The sequence below is a fragment of the Dermacentor albipictus genome, chromosome 6 (assembly GCF_038994185.2).
Source record: "Dermacentor albipictus isolate Rhodes 1998 colony chromosome 6, USDA_Dalb.pri_finalv2, whole genome shotgun sequence".
NCBI lineage: Eukaryota > Metazoa > Arthropoda > Arachnida > Ixodida > Ixodidae > Dermacentor > Dermacentor albipictus.
The window spans coordinates 124,078,142-124,106,140 of NC_091826.1; the positions used below are offsets into that span (position 1 = coordinate 124,078,142).

Sequence of the window (27,999 nt, forward strand, 5' to 3'; positions counted from 1 at the left end):
CCGCAAAGAGCTGACAGAACTCCTGGTCCCTAACACGCTTCCTTGAGCAGGCCACAGTGAAATATTATGTATGCTTCGGGGAACAGAAGCCGCGCGAAATAAAGGACCCTTTGAAAGGTTGAGGAAGTCCAGTCGGTCAGCGACGTTCCTTATGCAGGCTCCGATTGCGACCCGCAGTGGTCTCACAGCTCATCGGATGTCGTAGAACACCACAGAGTGCCAGCGCAATATCGATGACCGCCTAATCTCACAACATCGATCTTATCTGTTGCTCGAGGAAGTCCTTAGTCAAAGTAAACCACAGAAAGCAGGGCACCCGATCCTCTGCTTTTAATGTAAGAGATGAACACCTGGGTGAGAGAATTGTATGTCACAATGAGTGGACTTCCTCTTCGTTATTACCATGTGAGCAATTATTAGTCAACATAGGCTCAATAATAGCATCATTGTATTGCATATTCCATCATTGGATTGCAAAACACAATTGTATGTTTGTTGAAGAGACTCACGTGATGTCCTCTAGCATGTGCGCACCGACATGTGTGCGGCACGCTTAACAAATATTTATATCGTGAAGTCCGTTATCTGTCTGTAATATTATCATTATTTTTCATGCAACGTAAATGCACTAAAGTGATGAATGAATCAGACAAGAATTAGCAAGTTTTTAATATGTTTGAGTATGGGTAGCCGGGTGAATCTTGGTACCCTGGTAAAACAAACTGTTATACTTAAACAATACGCTTCCATGGGCTGTCCTGGGCAGTTGCAAGCCTGTACATATTTGAGAACTCGTCTTCTTTGAGGATATCGAGGACATTTGCTGGCACGTTGGTCATAATGCCGTCAATATTCTTCCTAAAAAGAGGAAAAAAGTACAGCTGAAAGCTTTTTTCACTTTTTCCAGGAGTCGGCATATAGCATTGGTCAAGTTTTAATGCAAGAGCATCAAGCGGTCCATTGAGCGAAAAAGGTCGTCGTCTTTTTTCGAGTAAGAGGGCGTTGACCAAGCGTTTCAACGCGCTCGCCTGTCCGCCAGAAGTTCGAAACTCAAAGGACCACGCAGCGGCTTCGCATTCGCAATTCATACGACGTGCTTAGGTGCCCTTGTATTTTTTTATTGAGCTTATTGGTTGTGGTGAAAATTTGTGTGCATATAACCGCGTAATAGCATGGTAAAGGGAACAGACAATGAGGCCCAAGCAAGCACCGGGGAAATTAGGTGTGATTGAAATTGGAACGTAGAAAACAATAAAGGAAACGGAAATGAAAGTGGACGAAAAGATACCCTGTCGCCAATGGGAGCCGAATCTCCTACCTGCGGGTAATGCATGTGTTGCACTGCCAGTTGTGCTACGGTGACGCTTATGAACTCGTCCACTAAATTGAGTATTTATGCTTAGATCTAGCCTTATGAGTGTTAGTCAGCGCCACTCAGAGCCATGTTGGGCGGATGTGGAGTATTCTTTGTGCCTGATGGCGTAACGTGACACATGATATTAGGAGAGCAGGCACGTGGCTATAAACGCTGCTATGCTACCTATGACATTAAGGCTGTCACATTCGAGGCCCTCGTTTTGATTAGACGAGTGAAGAAGGGGAACTGAGGGAATCGATTGGATTGGAAAAACTTTAATATCGATTCGTTAATTATATTGGGAGCTCAGTTTGGAGGAGGCAAGGAATACAAGTTTGGTAGCTTGAGAACGGAGAGTCTACTGGCTTTGTTCAAAATTACAAGCAGGTTTGCCGAGTGGCTATGGTGGTGCCCCAGACGGGCAGCCACTTCTGTTGCAAGAAAGAGCAGGGGGCAATGACCCCCCAAGGCCAGGCACAGCTAGGTAAACGGAATCTCTGGAGCGAGGGGGAAATAACCCCCACCGCGAGGCATGGCGAAGTGGCGGACGGTCGCTATAATTATAACCAGATAAAGTCAACAGACAATGAAACCAAGGAAAGCGTCGGGAAAATTAACTGTGGTTGAAACTGAAATGTAGAAACTTAAAATGTAAATGATACGGTGCTCTCGGGCAGCTAGATTAGTAGCAGTGCCAGACGAAGCTCTTCCACCGCTTGCATCACTCATTGTCTCATGTGCGTATCGGCCCACGCGACCCACGGGAACGCCTGGGTCGCGCGCAGCGCATCCTCTAGCGCCAGGGGGCGGGATTGAAGTACCACCCGCGCAATGGGTCCGAAGGCCACGCTAGCGGTGGACGCGCTCGCTATACGCCTCGTCGCCGCCGTGTAGCACGCCTCGTGCGGCACTTCGTTTTCCCCCTCCGCTTTCCTCCTCATGCACCGCTGCACCCTCCTCCTCCGCTTTCCTCATCGCGTTCTCTTCGCTGTGGCCGTCTTTCAACCCCCGTCGCGCTCTGAGTTCGCTCTTTCATCGTTCGCTGTGCTCGTTCACTCAGTTTCGCCGAGGGATGCTGACGCTGAAACGCTCAACGCAGAAACAGCCGCCTAAGATCTGCCCTCTAAAAAAAAATTTGGAGGGCGCTTAAGCTTTGTCTATAACAGTGCAACGCGATAGCGTTCGGAGATCTCTGATCGCACGCTTCTCACGCTTCCCGGCAACTGCAGCTTATGTACCCGTAATATATGACGGGAAACGTTCGGTGAACGCTATGCACGAAGGTGAGCTTTCTGGTAGAAACGCGGCCTCTTGCGTGGGCCGTGATGCGGTGGAGGCAAGCGCAATCTGGAGATGTTGCAAGGGAGCGAGCGCGCCGCTTCATGGCCTTTGAGATTTGGGAGCGCAAATCTGGGACGCCATGGCTGCTTTATGAATGGTAGAAACGCTGAAAGAGGTGCTTGCGTTTTGTTTTCAGTTTTCGCGAAGAGAATTACGTTTTCTCGTATATGAAAATTACAATCCGACTCTCTCATGTCTGTAGAACCTCTAGATTCTATGAATGAGCATGTTTACCTAGGTCAGTTATTCAAAGGGAACCCTGATCGTGAGAGGGAAATTCATAGAAGAATAAAAAATGGGTTGGAGTCCATACGGCAGGCATTACCAAATCCTGACTGGGAGCTATACCACTGTCGTTGAAAATTAAATTGAACAATCATTGCATTTTTACCGCTGTTAACAATGCGGCGGAAACTTGTAGGTTAACAAAGAAGCTCGAGAACAATTTGGGGACCGCGCAACCAGTGAGGGAACGAAGAATGTTAGTTGTAACTTAAGAGATAGGAAAAGAGCGGTGTGTATCAGAGAGCAAACAGGGATAGCCGATATTCCGGTTGGCATTAAGAAAAAATAAATGGACCATAAGTTATATAAATATAAGCGGTGCACGATTAGGGTTACATAATGCGTGCCGAGAGAAGAGAAGCGCTATCGAGGACGGCAGAAGACAAGGTGGAGCGATGAAATTAGGAAATTTGCAGGCGCAAATTGGAATCAGCTAGCGCAATACAGGGGTAACTGAAGATCGCTGGAAGAGGCTTTCGTCCTGCAGTGTACATAAAAGAATAAGCTGCTGATGCTGCTGATGACGATTAGTACATTATAGATGCCAGTCTAACGGCATCATAAATAGTATGAACATTATGGCTGAAATTTTAATTATACCAAACACGAAAATTCGCGTCTCTCACATCACGTGTCTGCTTACGGCAAAGTTATTTTATTTATTTTGAGAAAATATATTTATAGATTAATACCTGACAGAACCTTCAGGAAGTGGAAAACTATAGTTAAAGTCGTCCCGGACCAGGACAAATCTTTCTCAAACTGCGAGGCTTTTCTTTCGATGAACCCGTGTCGGTTTCCTTTGTAGCAATTGCTACGATTGGGTGGATGTCTCATTTTCCCCTAATTAATTACGGTTAGATCAACGTAAAACAAGTGTTATGCAACAAGGCAAAAACAAAACATCAACGTAATGATACCTTTATTGACAGAACGTAGCAGCGTGCAGTAATAATTCCGTCACTGAAAAAACTACAATAGAAATCAAAACCAAAAACTGAAAAAAGTACGCGCGGTAAGGCACTACAGGAAAAATTACACGAAGATCCCCACACTACAGTGTAGGCGTATAGCATAGCAACTCCCATATCAAATGATGAATCACCGAAACGATAAGTGCAAGAAAATGAACTAAGTAATGTAAGGCAACAATTAAATTCCGCCGTATGCAATAAACTACAAGTTCAGAGACAATGAATGGCGTGTGAACGTACATATGATTTCTTTAAAAAATAAGTTATTAATGATAAGTCACACAACATCAATCGATAAGAATATAGAAAAACACTGAAAAAGAAGGGTGCTAGAGAACGAGATGGTTGAGACGTCAAAATGTGCGAGGGAGAGCTCAGAACTCGGACGGGATGTATTCTTCGAAAATCTCCCGCAACACGCGAAAAGAGAAGCAATGCGCACATTGAGATCTCTCGCGGTGTCCCTTCTACGGCAGTCTACGCATTGGGTGGACACGTCGGCTAAGAGCCATCCAGAAGCGGCGGAGCGCACGCACCTGATTACATTTCTTTTTTCTTTTCTTTTTTCTTTCTTTTTTTGCTGGGGAGCGCACCGAATACGTCGGCCGGAGAAAAACCTGCCAGCGTGCGCAGTATCGGAGGCCATGCCACGCTATCCGTGGTTTAGCCAGTGCCCGCCAGGTGGCAACTCTGGCCGACATCACGGCCAATGGGGAGTTCTCTAAACTGCACGTTTGAAGAGCTCTGGGCATCGTCACGTCTTACATACACTGTCTCCGCGAAACACTGTCTTGAAAGAACAGCCGCTGCATTGGCTCCACGAGTGTAGTGTCCTGTTCCTGGACTCAACTTCAGGAGTCCTATTCCTGGCTGCGATGGCGTTATTTTGACGGGGGTGGATTTTCAGAACCCTGCAATATACTGAGGAATCCGTATATGTTGATGAACTGACATTTAAATTGTTGCCAAGGTCTGCCTCCTAAAAGAAAGAGCACCTTAGTAACTCTAATTGTGCTTACCCACGTGTTCACACTGGAAGATCGTGAATAACGCAAACAGGCCATACCTCAGGAATCGACGCACGCTGAGTGAAGTGTCAACCGTCCACACGTACGCCTTGTCCACGTAGTCATGCGTCGTGTTCGCCGCCGTTCGTCGTGACGTCACTGCTTCCGTGCGTAAATCCCCGTAGCCGTCAATGACGCAATTAGCCGAGCCATCACCCTGCCAGCGATGTTGCCAAATGCCCAGCTCTTCGTACGTGTTGGCTATGATGTTCAGCAACTCGTGTCCACTGATGTCAAAACCTGCGAATCAAATTGTTTCTGTGGTTGTTCTTTTCGCGTTCTCAAGAAAAAAAGTTCAGCAGAGGCACTTAAGACTGCTTACGTGCGCGAATGCGCAGGAATTGTAGTCCGTTTGGTGAAATGGGGCCCCACAACGCAAGACTATTCCAGTATATTTTTTATTCAAGTTTCCTGACGTTAAATTTATGCAACGACCGACGCAAGCGTCGGGCAGTAACCCGCAGCGTTGTTTGAGAAGCCAAATCAAACGCTCTCCTCGCTTATAGGAGCTCACTTTTTTGCATTCAGAGCGAATAGCATTGTCTGTATTGAGGAAATTTTCTTATCGAATTGGCTGACAAGAGGCGATGAGCTCGCCGAAGTGGAGATCGTTTCAATGGGGTCGAGCCAGCACAGTGAAAGTAGATATCCGGATGAAGAGGATGGTGCCGGCGTCTGTGATTAGTCCGCATCCCCTGACTTGGCTTGCGGTGGCTGCAGCCACCGCAAGCTAAGCGTGCATCAGAAGGTAAAAAATGCCACCAGAACTGATCCTCAGCAAAGAAGTGCTGCCAGAGCGACGCCGTATACGTGTCGCAAGGGCTCGATAACGTTATGCTGCCATGCAGAAAGTTAAATTAAATGCAAATAAGCCCACGCTGCTCGGCAGCTTCAAGAAGCCAATACCAGAGCGATCGGCGGGCAACCATCTGCTATTTATTTCGTAACGGGATAGTCTTCGGCTATTCAAGAAAAGAAAATGTTTTGTTCATCTTATAATTGCGTCTTTAACGCGCACATGTCACTTTGACCTTGACGAAGTGAGTTTTCGCGGTTTTGTCAGATCGCGTGACGGACAGGCGAAGTGAGCGCAGCCCGAAAACATTTGAGCGATAACAGAGGACAAATGGTGAAAAAGGCATTCGATCGGAAATTATTCTTCTTCTTTAGTTTTGTATAATCATCCATAATCAGTGTGCACACACCATATCAGATGGCTCGTTCTCACAGTTTTCGTGACGTCGCGTGATAGACAGGCAGAACGGGGAGGGGGGGGGGGGAGTGGCCGGAAAACTTTTTGACCAATCGTGGAGAGCTGATTGCAGAACTGGAATAGAAAAGCTTGGAATAGCTTCGCGTTATAGCGCCCTTGCCTTCGCTTGCGTATTCTTCCGCATGTCATCGTGCACGTTGTAAACTTGCAAGACATTTCTTTCGAGACATGATGGCGGGATACACCTCATTTTGTACCCTCATGATTTGTCATCGAGAGTACTGTTGTTGTTTGCCGTCACATATTCGTATGTCACTTGTTGTACACGTCTCAACACGGCTAAGGGCATTAATTAGACGTTTGCTACGAGGCAACCTCGCCATTATTCAGCGCCTATCCAGAAGCCCATGCAGGGTTGACACCGATTGTTGACGATTCCTCAAAGGACCCCTCTTCCTGTACCTGACAACCTGAACCAATGATGAAAAGACCGAACATTGAATGCGACCGTGGGAACGGCTTCAACCTCGGATTCTCAGATTGCTACGTCCTTGCATATATAACACCATCGGAGGCAGAGCTCGCCGGAAGGGTGCAATATCATGGGTGGGCTATTGCGACTGACTCGACGATTGTAATTGGCCGCGATACAGTCATCAGGTTCTCTAAGTTTAGTCACCTAGGGAAGGCGACGGTATTAAAAGCGGAGACCTCTCGTGCCGGGAAGGGCTGACGCGTCCTGATGTGAACTCCTACGTTTAATATGCTCCTGCATGAAGTGGGCTTCCGTATCTGGAGCCAGTCTACATAACGCAATATAAACCCTTTATCCTTCATTACTACTACCGGGCGCACTGGTCGATGGGCTTGGTGGATTCCTGGCCGAAACGCCACCTCGAGCCGCAGAAGGCAGTCTTCACGATCTGGGATCAACGAACCTGGAAGCCTTTGCAAGTTTGAGGCAAACTGCGGACGGAAGAGCTACTTTTAACATGCGGGCGGGGGTAGAGGTCCGGTTAAAGTATAATGATCAGCCATGCCCAAAGATTGGTGTGTGTCACGGCATGATATCGTTGGATTGTCAAACGCTCAAACTATTGAACCTCCGTGCACAGACAGTCTACATAGCCGTTGCAGCCTCAGTATCTCATCACCATCAAACATCTAATCAAACCTCTTACAGGTACAACTGTCGTATTTCATTGTGTAATCATGAATTTTTGTAGATATGTTCGGGAAAATGACCGTGGTCGAACGTGCAGAGCCATTTCTGTGCCAATGGAAAAGTGATCTGTATTTTTTTTTCAAGGCATGTGTCATTTTTGATTTCGCCGATTTCAGTTTCAGGCTGTTTCTAAATAAGAGCTATATACGCTATTGCGTGTTTTCCGGCAGGACAAAAACACCGGATATTTCATATTTTGAAGAAATGAAGGCCCTTTTTGGAGAGGTGTACCAGAAATTTGAACTGTGCTGGTTGCTTATGTGCTCCGAAAAGAGAAACCGAATATTCACTTTCTCCCAATTTTTACGCGTTATACACACCATTTAGTTGTTTTATCTCGTTATCGCAGGTGAACTATGTGCTGCATGGTGTATATATTAATTCAAAGTACAAAGCTTTGTTCTTAGTGACGAGCGATATACGTTTTTTCTGGGTAGGTTCATTGCAGCCTTCGTAATATGTTACGCATTCAAGCGTTCCAGGGTGTCATACTGCCGCTAGTCGTAATGTTTCCCCGACTCCTACTACAACTCCAAAAGATAAGGACTTCAAATTCCGCGAAAGTAGAGAGAATTACAAGCTCAATGCATTTCGAAACTTTCACTTTCCTGCTTTATATGCAGCTGCTGCGGATAATGACAAAACCCTCGTTTTTCCATGTGTTTTCCCGCGTCATGAAACACCGTAGATACGGTGAGCTAAACAAGGCATCTTGTTTATATCTGGGAAAAGTTTGGGCATGGTATGGGCAATATGCAGGCAATGTTCCAAAATGAGTGGGTGAAATGCGCTTTTCCTAATAGAATGTCTACGCAAGAGGTCCATCGCGTTATAAGTCTGTTTTAGGGTTCCTGGAAAACTTGGACGGCTGCGCTGGCACAATTACAACTTCAACTGACGTCAAGTTTTGCCAATGTATGGTGGTAAATACACCAAGCTTATGTGCGATGGTAAATGCGTGTTAATCAAATAAAGGTTGAAAAGAAAGCCGGCAGATCCCACGCCCTGTGGGAATCGATGTTATGTGAAGCAATGGGCAGGGATCCTACCAAGTTAAAGAAACGACCGTGGGAGCACCAAGACATAGGCGGCTGTTTGATGGACATAGGCAGCTGTTTCATGGCCTACCTGACACGCATGTTATGAAATTCATGTCATGCTCTATCATTTATGTTCGCCATACGTACTTGTCATACCATGTCAATTTTAGTACACACCAAATTGACGAAACGACCACGAGAGCACCAAGACGTAGGCGGCTGTTTCAAGACCTACATGACAAACATATCATGATATTCTTGTCATGACCTATCATTTATGTTCGCTATGCACTCTTGTCATACAATGTCAATTTTAGTACATAACAACTTAATGAAACGACCATGAGAGCACTTAGACGTAGTCGGCTGTCTCATGACCTAGATGACACACATGTCATGATATTCATGTCATAACCTCTCTTTTATGTTGGTCATACACTCTTGTCGTACTATGCCAATTTTCGTGCATACCAACTTAGTGAAACCACCATGAGAGCACCAAGACGTAGGCGGCTAGATGCATACTGTCAAAGTAGCAAATGTTCGCCAATAAATGCTTCGCATTTAAAATGCTGTAAGCAAGTATTTCAAAGTATAACGGTGCATTTATTAGCTAGGTTTCCTAATGTCCCAAGAGAACTCTTCGGTTCAGATGTTTTATACTTTCAAGGAATAGCCAGCATTTAGGTGCACTGTGTCGCAAAATTTCAACGTTTCTGGCTGATTTACAAGCGATACGAATAACTATTGAACCTTCATTTGTTTACCTTTTACATTTTCATTAGTGATACATAAGTTCGGCCTGGTGTTCTCACTGAACTCATGGAGACCTCTTCGTTATTTTTGGCGAATATAAAGAAAAATTAATGGGTGAAGTGCAGGTGAGGTTCAATATAGACGGGTAATTGGGGTGTTCGAAATAAAGTACATATGCAAGCAATCTAGCGTATCTAACGAGCGTAAGCAAATGAGCGTATCTAACGAGCGGGGAAGAATTGAGCCTGCTGGCCTGGCAGAATTATAAAAGCCACCAAGACAAAATTTAGTGAACAGTGGTGTACGCTGTTGAAACTCTCAGTGCCAAGTGCAATGTGGTTGGAACAAACAGGCTCTGTACAAAATTTAATATTTGTATGCACGAGTGGGGGATATGGCCAGTTTCAGCTTTGCTAAGCTAGTTGTGTGCAGCGGGCGAGTTGCACGTAGTGTGGGTGGTTGGTGCTGTGTATTGGATGAGCATGGTTCGAACCAGTTGGCCTTGATAAGCTTTATATTAAAAAAGGCGAACACATACTTTTCTAATCTGTTATGTCAGTACTACCATGCCATTGTTACCCGGGCCCTTGTAATTTCCTGAAGGACGGAAATCCGGTTTACCTCAACGACGCGACAAGGCGTAGACACTACGCCGCATAAGAATACGCTTCGAAAACCGGCAATGAGGATATTGTTAGATCTGCACACTGGTAATATATTCAACAATCTTTACAAGCTGCGTGAGAGCTGCTCTATCAGCTACGCAGGCGTAACCTTGACATTGAGTAGGCGAAGCAAGTCGCCTTATAAGTGAGGGTTCTCGCTGTCGTTTAAACATGACTGAAGAGTGGCCATTGGACGGACTGGACGAAATGTTTGCAGCATTTTACGAGGCATTGGAAGGTGAAAATAGCAATACCACCAAAGATATTTGTCACCCAGTGAAATTGTAGCAAAACTATTCGAAAAAAAAAATGCAGCGGATCGAATCGACGCAGGTGTGAAGAATCTAGTGGAAACAAACACGCAAATTCTTCGGGGTCCACTAGTGCCGGAGTAGACACAATTCCAGTGTCCTGCAAGTTCTTGGGGAAGCAGAGGGCCAGCCACTCCTAATACTGCAACACTTCATGAACCAGTACGAAAACGGAAGACTTCTACAGATGAGAATGATGGTCCAAGGAGCAATCAAGATGCTCACTCGAACGTATCACCGAAGGAAAGAAGGGTTCTTGCTCCTATAGATGAATGCATCACAAATTTTAAGCTTGAAATTGGCAAAGCAGAAGTACCGGAACTTCAATAAGACATGGGCGGAATTTCTACTACTGCTGTAGTGCGGGCTGGAAGCGCCATGCAAGCGTTGCGGCGTGCAGGAGTACGCTGTGGACAGCCCTTATGCGGACTGCGTCGATTTGTTGACGCGTGTGCGTGCAAAACGTATAGACTCATTCATCCAATTTCGCCTGACATGGGCGGTACAACAACTAGCCGGAAATTGCAGCAGCTGCGTACCACTCGACGAAACAATGGTATGTGGCTCGTTGTCTACTCGTGCTAGTGAAAGCGTGGAGGAGCCAAATATCACTTCAATGCGTTTAGAAGGACTTGGAATCGGACAAGAAATAAACTGAAGTGTTCCCTGTGGACCCTGGAGACACAGCCATGTTGTCCACTGCAAGCTACTGTCGCTCCAAGCCTTTACATGGGATCACAATCAAACGAAGAATAAGACCTTCAAAGCAATGGCATCAACTAACCGAACAGTATTTTGCCGAGTTGTTGTTATACTTTCTGTCACGCCCCCGACAGTTGTGCTTCATTGAAATTTGGAGGTACTGCTATCAGCACCGCACCTCGTTCAGGAAAGTGTTGTCAAGTATTTTTTTACGCAATGCCTAATAGAACTCTGCATATGTAGCTCTGAGTAGAGAAGAAGGAGCCACCGATAGGACCTGGGAGCCTGCCTATACGACCGTTCATTGCTACGCATGACTCTACAGATTGGGCTAGAATCAGACTGGGATTCTGCAGCAGACGCAACAGAACCTGAATAGCATGCTGCAAACCCACTTGCAGAATTGCACGAAGTGAAGAGAAAGGAGGACTCTACCGGGGGTCATTGGAATATGTGAGTCTTCAAAGTCTGTTTTTTTATCACCACCCAAATCTAGTTGTTGTACATTGCAGTGGGTCAATGGGCCACTTTGTTGTCCTCCGCTAAAGACGGTGAATACATAGAAGCAGTATGTAGACGAAAGATTAAACTTTAGTATTGGAACATTGAAGATTTCCTTCATCACTATCTATACGTTCAACATAAGCTCGTGTTTGTCCCTATGTGTCAGTATGTAATTATCACAGAGAGTGTAGTTATATTCGAAACAAACAATGTGAAACAATTTATAAATGAAGTTTAACCTGCGCTAGAAAAAACTTCTAAAATATTGCTTTTACATTATTAGCGCGCCAAGCTCTGAGAAAAACTGTTTTTGACGGCATAATTTCATTCTATCTAAACACTGGTAAAATGGGGACTTCAACAAAATTACTAACTTTCCATTTCAAGACGTCAAGGGAGCCTTTGATAACGTTAGCCACGACGCGATCCTCAGCAAACTCGAAGGCACCGGTTGTGGCACTAGGACATACGTGTACGTCAGAAACTTTCTGATGGACCCCAGAGCAACAGTCAGGATCTGCAACATCCGCAGCGAAAGCTTCCTACTTCCAAACAGAGGCACCCCGCAATGGTCCGTCATTTCACCGCTACTCTTTAACGTAGGTATGATCAAGCTGCCCGCATTCCTCGAGACCATACTAGATCTGCGTCACGCGATGTATGCTGATGACATCACGCTCTGGATTAGAGCTATGAACACTGGAAGGCAAGAAATATATCTTGTTTTCTTGTAGCGCAAGCTGAACAAGGGCAACAGAAAGGCACATCTGACACAAACAGCTGTGTCGGATGTGCCTTTCTGTTGCCCTTGTTCAGTTTGCGCTACAACAAAATAAGATATGCCGTACAAACTTGCCCCTATTGCTATCTTCAGCAACAAAGTAGCTTACAAGAAGTCGTAGACACCATCGAAAGCTATCTCCGAAATTGCGGCCTCCGCTGTGCCCCCGAGAAGTCTGAGCACCTCGTCCTGAAATCAAGAACGAGAGGCCGGCCACCAACTACGAAGAGACCGACCCCAGTGTCACCCTCAACGGGACAACAATCCCGAAAGTCGACACTATACGAATACTTGGACTCCACATCCACAAGGACGGATCGGAAGCTGCCAGCCTACCGAGACTACAACGCAGCCTTTCGCCACTCCCACACCTCGTCAAGTGGATCTCAAGCCAAAGAAGCGGGGGAGCAAGGCACGCTAAGAATAATACAAGCACTGCTCACCAGCCGCATCAAATACGGCACGTCGTACCTGGCTTTGAAGAACGCTGAAATAGAAAAGCTCAACATCATGATAAGGAAGGCAGTCAAAGTTGCCCTGGGACTCCCCGCCATGGCCTCCACTTCACGTCTCCTTACGATGGGCATCCACAGCACGTGGCAAGAGACCACCGAAGCGCACAAGAACAGCCAACTGCTACGACTCAAACTCACCTCCACAGGGAGATCAGTACTCCGACACCTGAACTATAGCGAGACGTACGTTGCCGACACGGATAAGAAAGAGCGCATCCCACCGCACATTCGAGAGTTCATTTGTATCACACGTGTCCAGCGCCACATGCATCCCTTATACCACAAGAGTAGAAGACAGGCTAGAGCTAACGCCATCAAACGAAGTTTCAAGCACGACTCGAATGCCCGCTACACCGACGCGCCAAGTATCCGCATCGAAACGCGTACGCTCTGAGCGTCGTAGACTCCCGAGGCTGCGAGTTAGCATCGGCAACCGTCAGGGCACGCAACCCGGAAGCGGCAGAAGAAGCGTCGATCGCTCTCGCCACCACCACATGCACATATGTAGCGGTTATGTTATGTACACCTGCGGTTATGTACTCCTGCGTAACGTGCATGGGTACCCGGACACGAGGGACTAGAGGAGAACGAAGCGGCCCACGCATCTGCCCGCGAGCACGTCAGCCGGGCTCCCATCTTCCCACGCGCTCTCCGACGCGGGACAAAAGAGGCTGAGGCCGTACCCATAAATTATCTGGCCACATTACAACGCTACGGGCTCGAGCGTCGAGTGTACCTTCCACCACACCCTAAAAGCATGATCCTTCTACAACTGCATATTAACACGTACACTCACGGAACGGTAATGTTTCACCTCTACCCGACGTTCCACGGCTACCTCTTCCCACTCTGCAACGTACCCGACACTCTTGTACACTTGCTCCTGGAATGCCCATGGCAGGAAGGCAGCGAAATGCAACCGGAAACGGACGCAAAACGAGCACAAGAAGCAAACCACCTATTCGAAACGTAGGAGGCCAAGCTCGCGCTCGGGGATCTGGAAGACGAACTACGACTTGTCGCCGGGACCAAGAGGGCAGTCGAAGCCAGAGGGTTCCTGCACTAAGGAGCCTTCCCACCTTAGGGTGATACCGCGCCTCGGTCGGGACACTGTTTCAAATAATAAACGTTTCTTGCTCTCTCTGTCCATTTCAAGACTGTGAGTGTTGTCGTGTTATACTTTGACATGAACCAAACAATGAGCCTAGCTCCTATGAAACTATACAGATTCTCGTGGGTGGTGAGAAACTAAGTGCAATAAAAACATTAGGATGCGGTAATCATGCTCACTAACACTGAAGTGCTGCCAAGGCAGCCAGTGTGGACTTACATATGATATTCAGAGCACAGTTTTTAGGCGCCCGTTCCTGCGACGAGCGTCGGCGGCGGCGGTGCGCAACCGAGCGAACGAGCGCAGCGAAAGACGAAAGCGAACGAGGAGCACAGCGACGGTTGAAAGACGCGGGGAGGTATTATTGCAGTCTGTAGGACAATGCATTGGGGATGGATATTACTTGGATAGATATGGCTGGATAGGGCACGGCAGCTGGCCGCAGGGGCACATGCATAACCCTTTTGTATTCATCGTGCAGATAGCCGCAACTCTGCTGCTGATAGCCGCAGGTCATGGCCCAAATGAAACACCAAGCCTCCAGATGGACAACACGCAGGCTGCGCATCCGCTTCCGGACCGCTAAACCACCGAGCCAGTCCCGCTGGCACTGCACGGCAACAGCCCGCACTATCAACATACTTCTTCGACCATTCCGAGCGCCAGTCCAGGGTTCAACTCGATGTTGGTGGCGCATCGATCGCTTCGTGCTATAAGTAGGGGCGACACGTTTCCGCGGGCCATAGGGCACGGCAGCTGGCCGCAGGGTACATGGATAACCCTTTTGTATTCATTGTGCAAGTAAGAAAGCACTTTAAAGATTGCATGCACTCTAACGAGCTCTGTTTAGTTGTGCTGCCGTGCCCTGGGCTGCTGTGTGAACTAATCTTTGACATAGTGGATCTCGTCAAATTATTGCTACTAGCTGGAGAGAGAGAGAGAGAGAGAGAAGGGAAGACGGAAAGGCAGGGAGGTTAACCAGACTGAGTCCAGTTTGCTACCCTACACGTGGGGAGGGGAATGGGGAGTGAAAGAGGAAGAGAGAGAACTTAAGTGTAGGATATCTATAGCCGGGCGCTCAAGTCTGTTGCCCTCAGGATGACAGGCCATTTACGGAAGCGATCTTGGGAGCCTGGCCTCACAGTTCATTGGCCCAGAAAGCCATTCGAGCGCTTTTTTCGCTACTAGCTGGAGATATTGAAACAAACCCGGGTCTTGATACACCCGATATTTCGCGGCAACTACAACAAATCATGAAGGATTTAAAAGAAATTAAGGAACAGCGTTTAACCGCAATAGACAAGAAACTAGAGCAACTTACAACCCTACACAAAAAGATTTCGTCTTGCGCGCAGAAGGTAACTAAACTAGAGAAAGTCGTTTCAATGCTGGAACTAAGACTAGACGACCTTGAAAACCGCTCCAGACGATCCAATGTAATTGTGTATGGTGTGCCAGAAGAGGAAAAGGAAAATGAAGACACATTGCAACTTACAGTAAATGAAAAAATTGTCAAAAATGTCCTGAAACTCGAAGCTGTAAGTATCGAACGTATTCATAGATTAGGCAGGCCGGATACCACAAAAACAAGACCAATAATTTTTAAGCTTCTCGACTTTAGAGACAAAACTAAAATCTTGAGAAACTGTTTCAAGCTAAAGGGGTCAAGTTTTTCTATTTCCGAAGATTTTTCGCCTCGTGTACGAGACTTAAGAAGGAAGTTATGGAATTCTGCCAAACCAAGGAAAGAATCGGGAGATAAAATTAATCTAATTTATGAGAAACTACGAATCAATGGCGAAATGTTCTACTGGTACGAAGAAAATAATAATATAGCTCCTTTGAAAGCAGGTTCCGTTAAACCTGATCCAAAAAACCAACAACACGGCCCTCGAAGCCTACGTTCACGCCGAACTTGATATCCGACTTATCCTTCTTGAACATAAATGCCCATAGCATATTTAAAAAAACGGATTCCCTTGAAGCCTTGATTCTTGCATATGAACCTGACTTTCTAACACTAACAGAAACCTGGCTAACAGCTGATATTAAAGATGTTGAGATAGCCCCTGCCAACTACGCTATCATCCAGAAAGACAGGACAACACGAGGCGGTGGCGTGGCCATTCTAGTAAAAAAAGAAATCCCGTTTTTAATGGTGCGGGATGTTGTGGGCGTTGAGGCCATCTTTTGTAAACTGCGCTTCGCATCTTATACTGTTGTCGTAGGCTGCGTCTATCGCAGTCCTTCTTCCGGTCTCGACGATGTGCGCCGATTGCATGAATATACCGAGCAATATGCATCAGGGTCCAGATTAATAATCGCAGGTGATTTTAATGTTCCTGAAGTGAATTGGCAAACAATGCAGCATCATTCACCCTGTGCGGATGTGTTACTTGAGTTTATGTTATCGTTCAACCTCACACAAATTGTAACTGAACCTACACGTGTACAGTGATCCAGCTGTTCCATACCAGATCTAATATTCCTCAGCAATCACTTCATAAATGACGAAACAAAATTAAGCTTACTAGATGGTATTTCGGATCATAGAATTACCCATTGCACTATACCCCTTCACGACAGCGTTACCCCTCAGCAAATCATTAATTGCTTACCCAGACTATAGTAAAGCTAACGACACTAGTATACTTGATTACCTAATTAATGAATACGACACGTTTTTACAACTTTCCCATAACAGCACTACAGACATCGATACATTGTGGCTCGCATTTTCCGTCATTATATCTCATTGTATAACCAAATACATACCAACTAGAAAAAAGAAACTTACTAGGCGTAATCCAAGGATAACGCGTGACGTAATATACGCGAAACGAAAAGTAAACCGAATGCGAAAATTGCTGAAAACTAACCCATTAAAATTTACGCATGAAAATCTCAGCGCAGCTATCCAACTTGTGAAATCAAAAATTAAGACAGCCAAACAGTTCTACTTTACTAATACACTCACAAACTTTCTGAAAACTGCTCCCACAAAGTTCTGGAGCTACATTAACCAAAAGAATCGTAACGACAACGAAGCCTCAAATGAAGATAACAGGAACTCTGCTAACTTGCTTAATGACTACTTCTGCTCCGTTTTCACTGAGGACAACGGCGCACTACCACAAGCAGGCTTCTCTAGAAATAAGCCACCAGAGCCACTCACATTAACCGAAGCAGGCATACTTAACCTACTGCTTAACTTAGACCCAAAGAAATCACCAGAACCTGATAATATTCCAAATGCATCCCTTCGCAGATACGCTGAGTGGATGGCTAAGTACTTATTAATAATTTTTAACAAATCAATCTCCTCAGGTACCCTCCCTAAGGATTGGAAAACAGCTAAAGTGAAACCAATTCATAAATCGGGAAGTAAAACAGAACCCGCTAACTACAGACCAATCTCACTAACATGCACTGTTTGTAAACTACTAGAGCACATTCTCTTAAAGCACATAACGAAACACCTTGAACAGGAAGAACCACTAACGGATTGTCAGCATGGTTTTCGTACAGGAGTTTCCACAGTCACACAACTAATTGAGCTTGTCCACGATGTATCGTCAAGTATTGACCAACAGAAACAAATCGATCTAATCTTTCTAGATTTTTTTAAAGCTTTCGATCGCGTAACACATAAGAAATTAATTTATAAACTCGAACTTACCTTGGGAAAGGGCCCTATTCTGAACTGGATCAAAGGCTACCTTACTAACCGCACTCAATTTGTAGAAGATAACCAGCAATATTCCATGAAATCTAGCGTAAGATCCGGAGTTCCACAAGGACGTGTTCTGGCTCCAGTTTTATTTCTCATTTACATTAATGATCTGCCTTCTAATAATCCAGTCAATGTTAGACTTTTTGCTGACGATTGTGTTCTGTATCAGGCAATCAATTGTCATAATGACCATGTGGCCTTGAATGACGCTTTGTCACTTGTGTACAAATGGTGTATCGAATGGCAAATGACTTTAAATATTAGAAAATCAGCTATTTTAGCAATTTCTAGAAAAAAGCTCGCATCAGATTTTAACTACACTATAAATAACGCCACACTTAACAAAGTGAAGGAGTACAAGTACCTTGGCTTAAAATTAACACACGATTTCAGATGGGAGCGCCATGTTAACAACGTTACCTCGACCGCACAAAAAAAATTATTTTTCCTGAACAGACGTCTTATACTAGCACCCCCAAACACAAAACTACTATCATATAACACATATGTCAGATCTGTATTAGAGTATCCTAACGTTGTTTGGTGTCCTTTCACCAAAGAACTCACTAACAAACTAGAAGCAATTCAAAGGAAGGCACTCAGATATATTTACAACAAACATAGGTTAACTGTCTCACCCACAGGATTGCTAAAACAGGCCGGTATACTGAACTTACAAAAACGAGCCAAGCTTGCACGAATAAAATTTATGCATCAACTAATTCATAAAGAATTGAAAACAGACAGTTCCAAATACTTATCTTTAGCACAAACACGACTCACCCGACATAAACATTCACTATCATTAAACGAACACCCATTTCATACGGAAAGCCATAAGCATTCGTTTTTCCCTTTAATGACACGTGAATGGAATAAGCTGGCCCCTAATATTACAGACAGCCTATCGTTAACTACTTTTTTGACATTAGCCGAAAATGAATTGCGTGCTTCACAATTATGATGTACTTGTGTCACCATCTATTTTTGTGCCATTTTATTTCATTAGATTGTGTACATAATCACAATTTCTTTAACGACACCTTAAACGTATCTTATGGATTACTACCTCTTGTGTACACCTAACTTTTATAACTTGTATTACTTGCCATTACTGAGTACTATTGTTTATTTATGCAAATTGTTTACTTATTTCTTGTTGTAATTATTGCTTACCACCATTAACATTTGACAGACTACCTCATTACCCCTTGTTACTCTTAAATTTAATGGTATGTATAGTGTAATTTATGCATACCATTTTGTTCACCTTTGTAAATTTTCTGGCTTTGATTACCTGTTGCTTTTTTTATTAACATTATTACAGTGTATAACGTTACTTTTATGCCTACTACATTGTCTGCCTCTGCTAACTGCATGTTTAATATGTCTAACCTTATTATTGCGCTAATTATTATTGTTACACTGCAAGATAACTATGTATGCCCTTCCTGTTATGATCCCTGATGGGATCGACAGTATGAATAAATAAAAAAATAAAAAACATGCTTCACTGCTGTACGTGTCTCTTGTCTGCAGGAGGAAAATATATTGTTGCGCAAATCAAGGAGTGAATGTACGGAACACTATTTACAAGACACAAAGACGTGCACAGTCATGGCATTCTACGGGTGCTAACATATGGGGGAGAAACTTAGAGCTTTACAAAGAAGCTCGAGAACAACTTAAAGACCGGGGAAAAAGCGATGGAACAAAATATGTCAGGCATGAGGTTGAGAGGCAGGAAGAGACCAATGCAAATTAGAGAGCAAACGGGGATATTTAATATTCTAGTTCACATTAAGAAAAAAAATGGGGCTGGGCAGGCAATGTGATAGGATAGACAGCCGGTGGACTACTAGAGTGACAGTATGGGTGCCAAGGCAATGGAAGCATAGTCGACGACGGCAGAAAATTAGGTTGGGCGATCGAAATTAGGAATTTGCACGTGCAAGTTGGAATCAGCCAGCAAGACACAGGTAATTTAAGATCACAGAAAGAGGCCTTCGTCCTGAAGTGAATATAAAAATAGGCTGGTGATGATAATGGAGACGACTCAGCCCTGACAGCGCCGTCGTCAGTTTTTCAGCCCTTTTCTCAGACCGACACAATAGGAAGACACTCTAAGAAAAAAGAGAGTAAAAAGAGAGTCAAGGCAACTTGACTCTCTTTTTTCTTCCGAAGACCCATTTTTGCGTGCGCAGAGTCACAAAACAAGAGTCAACATTTGTGAATGGGTCGTTTGACTCTCAATAGCAGGCGAACAGTCGCCGTGGAAGATCGCGACTCCTCTGATATTCGAGATGAGTCTGGCGAGAGAAGGATTATAATTCAGAGGAAATGCCAGATAACGTCTTCTGTTTTAGGGAGGCTCTCGGGTTCCTGTGCCTGGTTGTAATGCAGCGTATCATTCTTTCGTCCTTGTCATGTTCTGCAATTACATCAAACTCTAAATATTGATTTTTCTTGACCATGTTTGCTAATATATCACATGCTTAAGCGATAGCTGGTTTCCTGTGCTAACGAAAACCTGAATTTGTCACACTGGATTCTGACTATAAGAAAATGTAAAAAAAAGGTATGGGCTACTAAAGAAAGCAAAGCAACGAGATAAAAACTTCAGTAGGCGCACTCAACAGTGTCGATCTTAAATGTAATTCTGCGACGTAAAATTGAATTTTGAGGATTTAAGTTCCCAAATCAAGATCTTCTTATGAGGCGCACGGTAATGGAAAACTGCAGATTTATTTTCAGCAGCTCGGGTTATTTAACGTGTATGGAATGCACGCTATACGCGCGTTTTCGCATTGTGCCCGCATCGGAATGTGACTGCCGCGGTTGTGATTGGAGCCGCCACCTCGAGCTCGGCAGCGCAAGACCAAAGCCACTGGGCTACTGCAGTGCGTTGCGTTCCGCAACAAGAAACAAACATTAGCGTACGCACCACTGCTTTTTCGCCCCCCTAGAAATATAAAAACAAACATGTAGCAGTTTCACCCCAATGCGGCGTGAACCACTGCACGAACAACTGCACGAACAAAGGTTCGTAGCTTCATCGGCTAAATAAACTGCAGTAGACATTCGCTTGCTCCTTAAATTAGCAAGCACGGGGTCACGCGCGCACGTGCATACATGAACAGATCTCACTCAATGACCGCGAACACTCGCTGTCACAGCGTCGGCGTGATGAAGGGCGCAAACAGAGCGGAACGAACGCTTCTGCTGCCTCTTCCTTCAAAGCGTCTCCGAAACTTGAACTTGTGCTATATCAGCGCCCCCCAGCTTCGCACCCATCGGAAATTATCTCCAAGACAGAGCGAGGGTAACGCAAGACCGGGCCAGAGGAGGAGAAGCGTGCTAAACCAGCGCCTCCCTTGCCCGGCTTGCGCGCGTTTTATCACGTGACCACCTATAGGTACTTGGGGCGCCCATACAGGCACTATACGTCTTGGCTCACCCTCGAACACTTAGTCAGCGTTAGAATACGAACGTTGCAGCATTTCTGACACTTCCACGAGGAAACAAAACAAGAGGTGAAAGGCAGAGATGTTAACCAGATTAAGCGTCCCTTACTCCCACGAGAAAACATGTTTCACTGGATGCCAGGAAATATGTTGAAATATTCGTCCAAAAACGGGCGAATAATATTTTCAAGCTAAGCGAATAGCCTTCGGCAGACAGCATAAATTAAATAGACTCAACAGCGCTACTTCCGAAGTAAATTGATGACATCGATCAGAGCGCTTAATGATCGCTCTGCTAATTATCGTCTACATATTTGGGTAGACGCCATTGCAACGTGGCTCTGATGGGGGAGACGAAACGGTGATGGCACGACGATGATGGAATGACGACGACAGGGTGGATGGCGCAACGACGCTGGCAACACGATCAAAACGGCGGGGTTACAATGGAATTGCGACAGTTTGACGGCAATGGCAGCATGATGACAACGTAGGGATGGTAGCGTGAGGAAGGACCACGGTGACATGACGACAATACAACGACGACTGCGTGAAAACGATGGCATCGCGATGGCTGCGCACGTGCGCTTCTTTGTCAGCTCGGTTGCTTCGTGGTTGCCCAACGCTCTTCAGACCATCCGGTTGGAAATCACGAAGGACGACGCCGCAAAGGGATGCGCAGCGGAGTACGGCGAAGAACCTGCTGCATTACCGTCAACCTACGGGTGGGCAGCCAAGACGCAACGCCACTATCAACCACATTAACAAAGGAGAAATCAGCCATCCACCCGTTCGTAGCGATAGCTACAAACGAAACCCATACGGGTTCCTCGAAAGAAAAGCCTCAGAGTGGAAGAAAAATTTGTCCTGGTCCGGGAGTCAAACCCGGGACCACCGCCTTTCCGGGGCAGCCGCTCTACCATCTGAGCTAACCAGGCGACTAGCAGATGGCAGGGCGAAGTGGAATTTGTCGACAACACACGAAGCAAGACAAGTGTTTGAGGTAGTAGTTCTGCGGAAACCCGCAAGGTGGGGAGAAGTAATTAATGGAGAAGTAATTAAGGTGGAGAGAAGGGTGGATGGTGATTTCTCCTTTGTTAATTCCGTCCACCTTGCGGGTTTCCGCAGAACTACTACGTCAAGCACTTGCCTTTGCTTCGTGCGTTGTCGACAAATTCGACTTCACCCTGCCATCTGCTAGCCGCTTGGTTAGCTCAGATGGTAGAGCGGCTGCCCTGGAAAGGCGGTGGTCTCGGGTTCGAGTCCCGGACCAGAACGAATTTTTCTTCAACTCTGACGCTTTTCTTTCGAGGAACTCGTATGGGTTTCCTTTGTAGCAATAGCTACAAACAGGTGGATGGCTGATTTCTCCTTTATTAATTACTTCTCTCCACCTTCCGGGTTTCCGCAGAACTACTACGTCATCAACCACATCATGTAAAGTCCCACCCACACGGGGCTGATCGTACGCGCCTGGATACGAATCACGCGTCCCTCTAGAGAAAATGCACGGGTGGTGCCGACGTCTGCCCGTGCCAAATATGAGCGCACACGCCAGAAGTGGCAGGTTGTGCGCCGACATTACGTGACTGGCATACACGCATCTATATCGTGGGTACTGAAACTAGCTGGCTTCTGTTTCGAGGATGTACACATTTAATCTTTGTTTCTCTATGTGAAAAAGAACGTAGTGCCACTGATATCGACAAATTAAATCGAGAGAAAAGGTAGCCTAATGAGGTTCGCAGTAATCTATTCTCAAGCCCACACACCAACAGTTCAGATTAAGGTAGTCTAGCAGCACTTAATCCATGCCCAATGAAACGGGCATTCGGAGAACGTATCGCATGCCCGGTCAGCGTTCCCGTTCTCACATGCGCACTGACTCCGAGGCGCGTATGCGCAAGCATATGCGTATGCTGTGCTCCGTGTGGTTAGGCCTCAAAGTTTCGGATGCCGCCAAGTTCTCGCACGAGTGCAGGTGCGTTTCAGTAAAACATAGTTTGCGTTTAGCGACACATACTCCCCGAAATCTTACTCCTGTCCCTGCGTTACTCTCTGCGATCTCCTATGCCAGCGCTGGCGCTCGGTATTTTGAGAGTGACGTCAGTTGTGACAGACGCACTGGCGCTGCCTGTGGGTAAGCGTAGCAGAGATAAATCAGCGATAAGTCTCTCCGTTTCGGACTTATGCCATTTTTCGGGCTGTCCTTTCGCTCTGGCGAGATTTTTGGCCGTGGACGTCTATGCAAGACGCTGCTCCTCCCCCCCCCCCCCAAAAAAATATTCAGTTTAAATAAAAGATCTAATGAACAGTGACTGGAGGCATTGCTAGTTTTCTGGAGCTTCAAAATGTGCCGTCCTTACCCACGTGGTCGAGATACTGCGAGGAATTGTCGGCCCGCTTGATGGTATCCAGTGCTCCCGAGATGATGTATTTGTCCAGCGTTGTGAAGACAGACAGGATCACGTTCAGCTTGTTCTGGGACGTAACTGGGCATTGTAAGGAAATGACAATGAACTTTGGCCATTAAAACGTGAATACTGTTAACAAGAGTGCAAAAACGAGCAAGGACAAAAGGGCCCGAAATGAAGTTCGAAGGTGAAGTTACTGATAACTAGACGGCCTTGCTGGCAAGCGTTAAAAAGCTAATTTTTCGTAGAGAACCAATGGCGAAGGCGACATGGCTAAGTAGCTAGAATCTGGCAGTGCTGCCTTAACAATCCGCGGGAGACAGAGCTGTAAAGATATTTGTGAAAACTCTACTGCTCTGAATTCTTTTGTAAGGAAAGAATCACAGTTCATTATCATCATCACCATCAGCATATTTTATGTCCACTGGAAGACGAAGGCCTCTCCTAGCGATCTCCAATTACCCTTGTCTTGCGCTAGCTCATTCCCACATGCGCCTGCTAATTTTCTAATTGGATCACCCCACCTAATTTTCTGCCCTCATTGAAAGCGCTTGTCTTCCCTTGGTACCAATTCTGGGAGGCTAATGGTGCAACGATTATCTACTCTACGCATTACATGACTTGCCCAGCTACATTTTATTCTCTTAATGTCAACTAGAATATCGGCTATTCCCATTTGCTCTCTCATCCACGCCGCTATCCTCCTGTCTCTCGACGCTACGCCAATATTCTTAGTTTCATCCCTCTTTTCGCGGTCTTTAACTTGTTCTCGAGCATCTTTGTAAATCTCCAAGTTTCTGCCTCATATGTTAGCACCAGTACCACGCATTCATTGTGCAACTTTCTTTTCAAAGGCAGTGGCAAGCTTCCAGTCAGGGTCTAACAATGTCTGCCGTACGCACTCCAACCCATTTTTTTATTCTCTGAATTTTATTCTTCGGTATCCCTGTTCGTAATTGACCTAAGTAAGCGTACTCCTTCACAGACTCTAGAGGCTGTTGTCTTCTGCATAATAATCAACACCACTTTTACACTCTCTATGTTAACGTCCACAATAATTAGTTGTAACTCATCCCCAGTGGTGCCGAACAGGACGTCATCTGCAAACTGAAGTTTGCTGAGATATTCTCCGTTGATTCTGACTCTTAGGCCGTCCCAGTTTAATAGATAGAATAACAGTTCTGGCAGAGTTATTGATAATCACTTGTCAAAGAAAATTGTTGAAAAGGGCAAGCAGCAAAGAAGTGTAACGCATTCGCCCGCTCTATTTGCCTGCGTTGTGCCTTTGCGTTTGCGGGTTCTCAGGTTGTTTATATATGCAGTTTTGGTCGAGTTTCCTTGGACATAAGCCTCAGGTTAGGAAACAGCCGTCTGTATTAAATTTTTACGTCGCCTGAGGCTCTTATTTTTGCGATGAAGATGAAGTAAGCTGAGCAGTAAATCAACAAGGGTCAATAGGCATCTAACAAAGCCTGCACTAACTAGTGTGGCAATTAGGGGAGTATTTTATTACGAGAACAGTACTGAAATAATCTCTTGTCTTAAGAAACGTGGAACAAACAGGCGAAAATTGCAACCAAAGGGATTTCTACAGTGGTAACATGCTCGGCAGTTTAGCCCTTGTTGCGCTACTGGTAATGACAACTGCTTTAGAAATTGTACGGTCAATGCATAGTGCCTCTGCACAATCTACGTGGCTAACTTGATGAACCAGCTTTCACTAACTAAGTTCTCTATTTCTCTATTCTCTATTTCTCTATTCTATTTTCTCTATTTCTCTATTTTCTCTATTTTCTCTATTCTATTTCTCTAAGTTCTCTATTTTTAAGTGCAGTGAGATTATCCAGCTTTTTTATGTTTGATAAAATGCGCTGTTATATTTCTAGGCTTTCTTGTGTGAAACAACAAGAAAACACATGCGATTCATTGCTCTTAACAAAAAACTGCCCTCAACCGTCTTTATTGAAGAAAGAACACGCTTAAATTGCAATAACAATTTGTTCTATATAATGTTGGAAGAACAAAAATCAGTTCCACACCATGGAAAAATCTGAGGAGATAGAGAAGCAGGTAGCTTTGATGGGGGTACGGGGGACCGGGAGGGTTGAGAAGTCAGCGTTACTGAAATGGCTGTAGCCTGCTTCCCATGCGCCAATTTTGGGTATGGGCATAGACAGGGCAACGTTGTATGAGAAAGGTCAGCGCGTCAAAAGCGACGAGAGTTTGCTTGTTAAAAATAACTTAGACTAAGGAGCAGATCAAAATATTACCATTTCGTGCACGTATTTCTTTTTTTCTCTTTGGATTGTTTGACTTCAGTGGTATTATATAGCAGCTTGTAAAACAGTTGGTGTTGCCGTAGTTACGACTGCACTCTGCGGACCAGAACGGCTACAGGTGCACAAGGGTTATAAACAGCGATAAGGTGCCTCAGAAAGGCTGGCCAACGATACCATAGGAGGACCCATCTTCGTCAAAGGCATAGGCCATCCTATCGAAACATTGGCCAGCCTTTCTGAGGTACCTTATCTCTGTTTATAACATTTATACCATAGTGTGCTATTCCATCTGTCAGCCCCTTTCTTGATTTTGAATCTGCAGGTGCACAAGGCATTCAATACTGTTGAAAACTTCGAGTGCACAGCGCTGCTTCTCAAGTGAGAAATGGTGCCACGCTGATGTGGCTTTTCTTGGATTACGTATGGAATCATAATTGGGCTTTTCCTCACTCAAAGGTTTTCTTGAGATAAAGCGTCTCAGAAGTGAAAAGCGGCAGCCAGCTCAAATAACTTCTCCATGAGCTTTCCTTTCTAATGTGGAAGTCTCAAACTTCGCCTTTTTTTATTGCACAATTTGTTCTTTTATTTCTGTTGAAGCTCATCTTATGAATTTCCTTTGACGATTTTAGCATTGCGTAACCGTGTCATCTGATGATCCTATTAATACATCCCACTATAATAGGGGGATGCAGCTAATCTTGTCATATTGTCCACCCGGCTATGTCATGCACTCGACTCAGGGCATATCCCCGTACCTTCAGCAGAAGAGCCTAAAGTTATTTAGTTATGCAATTATCCATAGTGAAATGAGAGCAGCGCGCAACAACCAAAGGTTAATGCGAATATACAACAGAAGTGCTTGCTCGTAAGTAAATGGGTATTCGAAAAGACAAAAAGACTTGTTTACAAGTAAGGAGTGGTAATGGCGTGCACGTCAAAATCGGAGAACCACTTTGCATAGGTGAAAGTCCGGCTCTGCCGGCACCAGCCCTGCCTGAGAAGCGAGGTATTCTCCGATGTAATTTTACGAAGAGCGCTGTAGGTCATTTGTTTTTTGCGTTACACACCTGGTGCGCTTTTTTTCTTTTTTTTGTGCGAGAAGGCTTCTTTACAATATCAGCGTCTGCGTAGTAATATAATACTTGTATCAAAAGTTGGTTCATATATACATTTAGTTCCTTATAGTGCTTTGGTGCCATTTCTTATAAAACCTTTGTTGTCGCGCGTCTTTCATTTCACCATGAATTCCACAAACTCGCAGAAATGTGGCTTAGAACTTTCTGTGAGCCTAGTTGGTGCATAATTGATCAATATTTTTCAATGCACAAACAAGGAACGCAGCATAAAAGGAGGGTCATTCACAGGACAGGCGCCTGTCCTGTGAATGACCCACCTTTTGTGCTTGTTCCTTCTTTGCGCTTTGAATAATATTCTCACAAATGTCTACTTTGCTGCCTTTTTTACAAATTCCTCACCGGCTCATCTGTGTGGTATGTTGCGAGAGGAGATGGTATATAAGGGACGATAATTGTTATTCTTAGCTTAGGGCAAAAGCCTAGCAGGCAAACAAAAATTAATGTCATAAAAAGGGTTAATGCAATAACAAAAACACCTATTAGTTACTATACAACCGAGCAGCCGTGGTTGCTTAATGCCAATGGCTTTAGGCTGCTAAGCTCGAGGTCGCGGGACCAGATCCTGGCCATGGCGGCTGCCATGGAGGCTTCAACACAACGTGGTCCAATTTCCCCGAGTCCTGCACTACGGGGAGCTTCATTATCAGGTCGTGCCTTTGGCACGCAAAACCTCAAATTTTTTAAAAATAATGTAACCTGTAACTGCACAGAACATTTTAATAAACTTTAGGTAATATGCGATATCACGCAACAACCATCGTAATAGCGTTCACTATGCAGTGTCATAGGTGATCTTATCTTGTTTCTACGCGCAATATTGTCGCGGAAGATCTGAACACTGCACTCAGGAAATAATTCTAGTAACTGCCTGCGCGGAGTAGCGCCTGCACAATAGTGAAGGATGAGTGTGTATTCACATTCATTCGGGCACTGTAAGTGCAAGAATCGGGACTATTATGAAAATCGAATTGGATAGAAATCGTAAGAACCAACCGTTGTTCCACAGGTAGCGCAATAAGCTTTTGGCCAAGTTGATGCCGGCCTCGTATTTCTTGCCAGGAAGAAGGTTTCCAGCCTTCGCGTTGATGTGAAGGAGCTGCAACTTGCCGGCAAACTTGCCACCTTA

At 45.2% G+C, this 27,999-nt stretch overlaps 1 long non-coding RNA gene across 1 annotated transcript; it reads right to left on the reverse strand.

The window, feature by feature from the left end:
- Positions 1-749: 749 nt before the first annotated feature.
- On the reverse strand, positions 750-27,999 carry LOC135899417 (uncharacterized). The gene is made up of 4 exons (XR_011507044.1): positions 27,867-27,999; positions 23,411-23,536; positions 5,024-5,264; positions 750-858 (listed from the first exon to the last, which is right to left on the reverse strand). It is a non-coding gene; the product is annotated as an uncharacterized lncRNA (long non-coding RNA).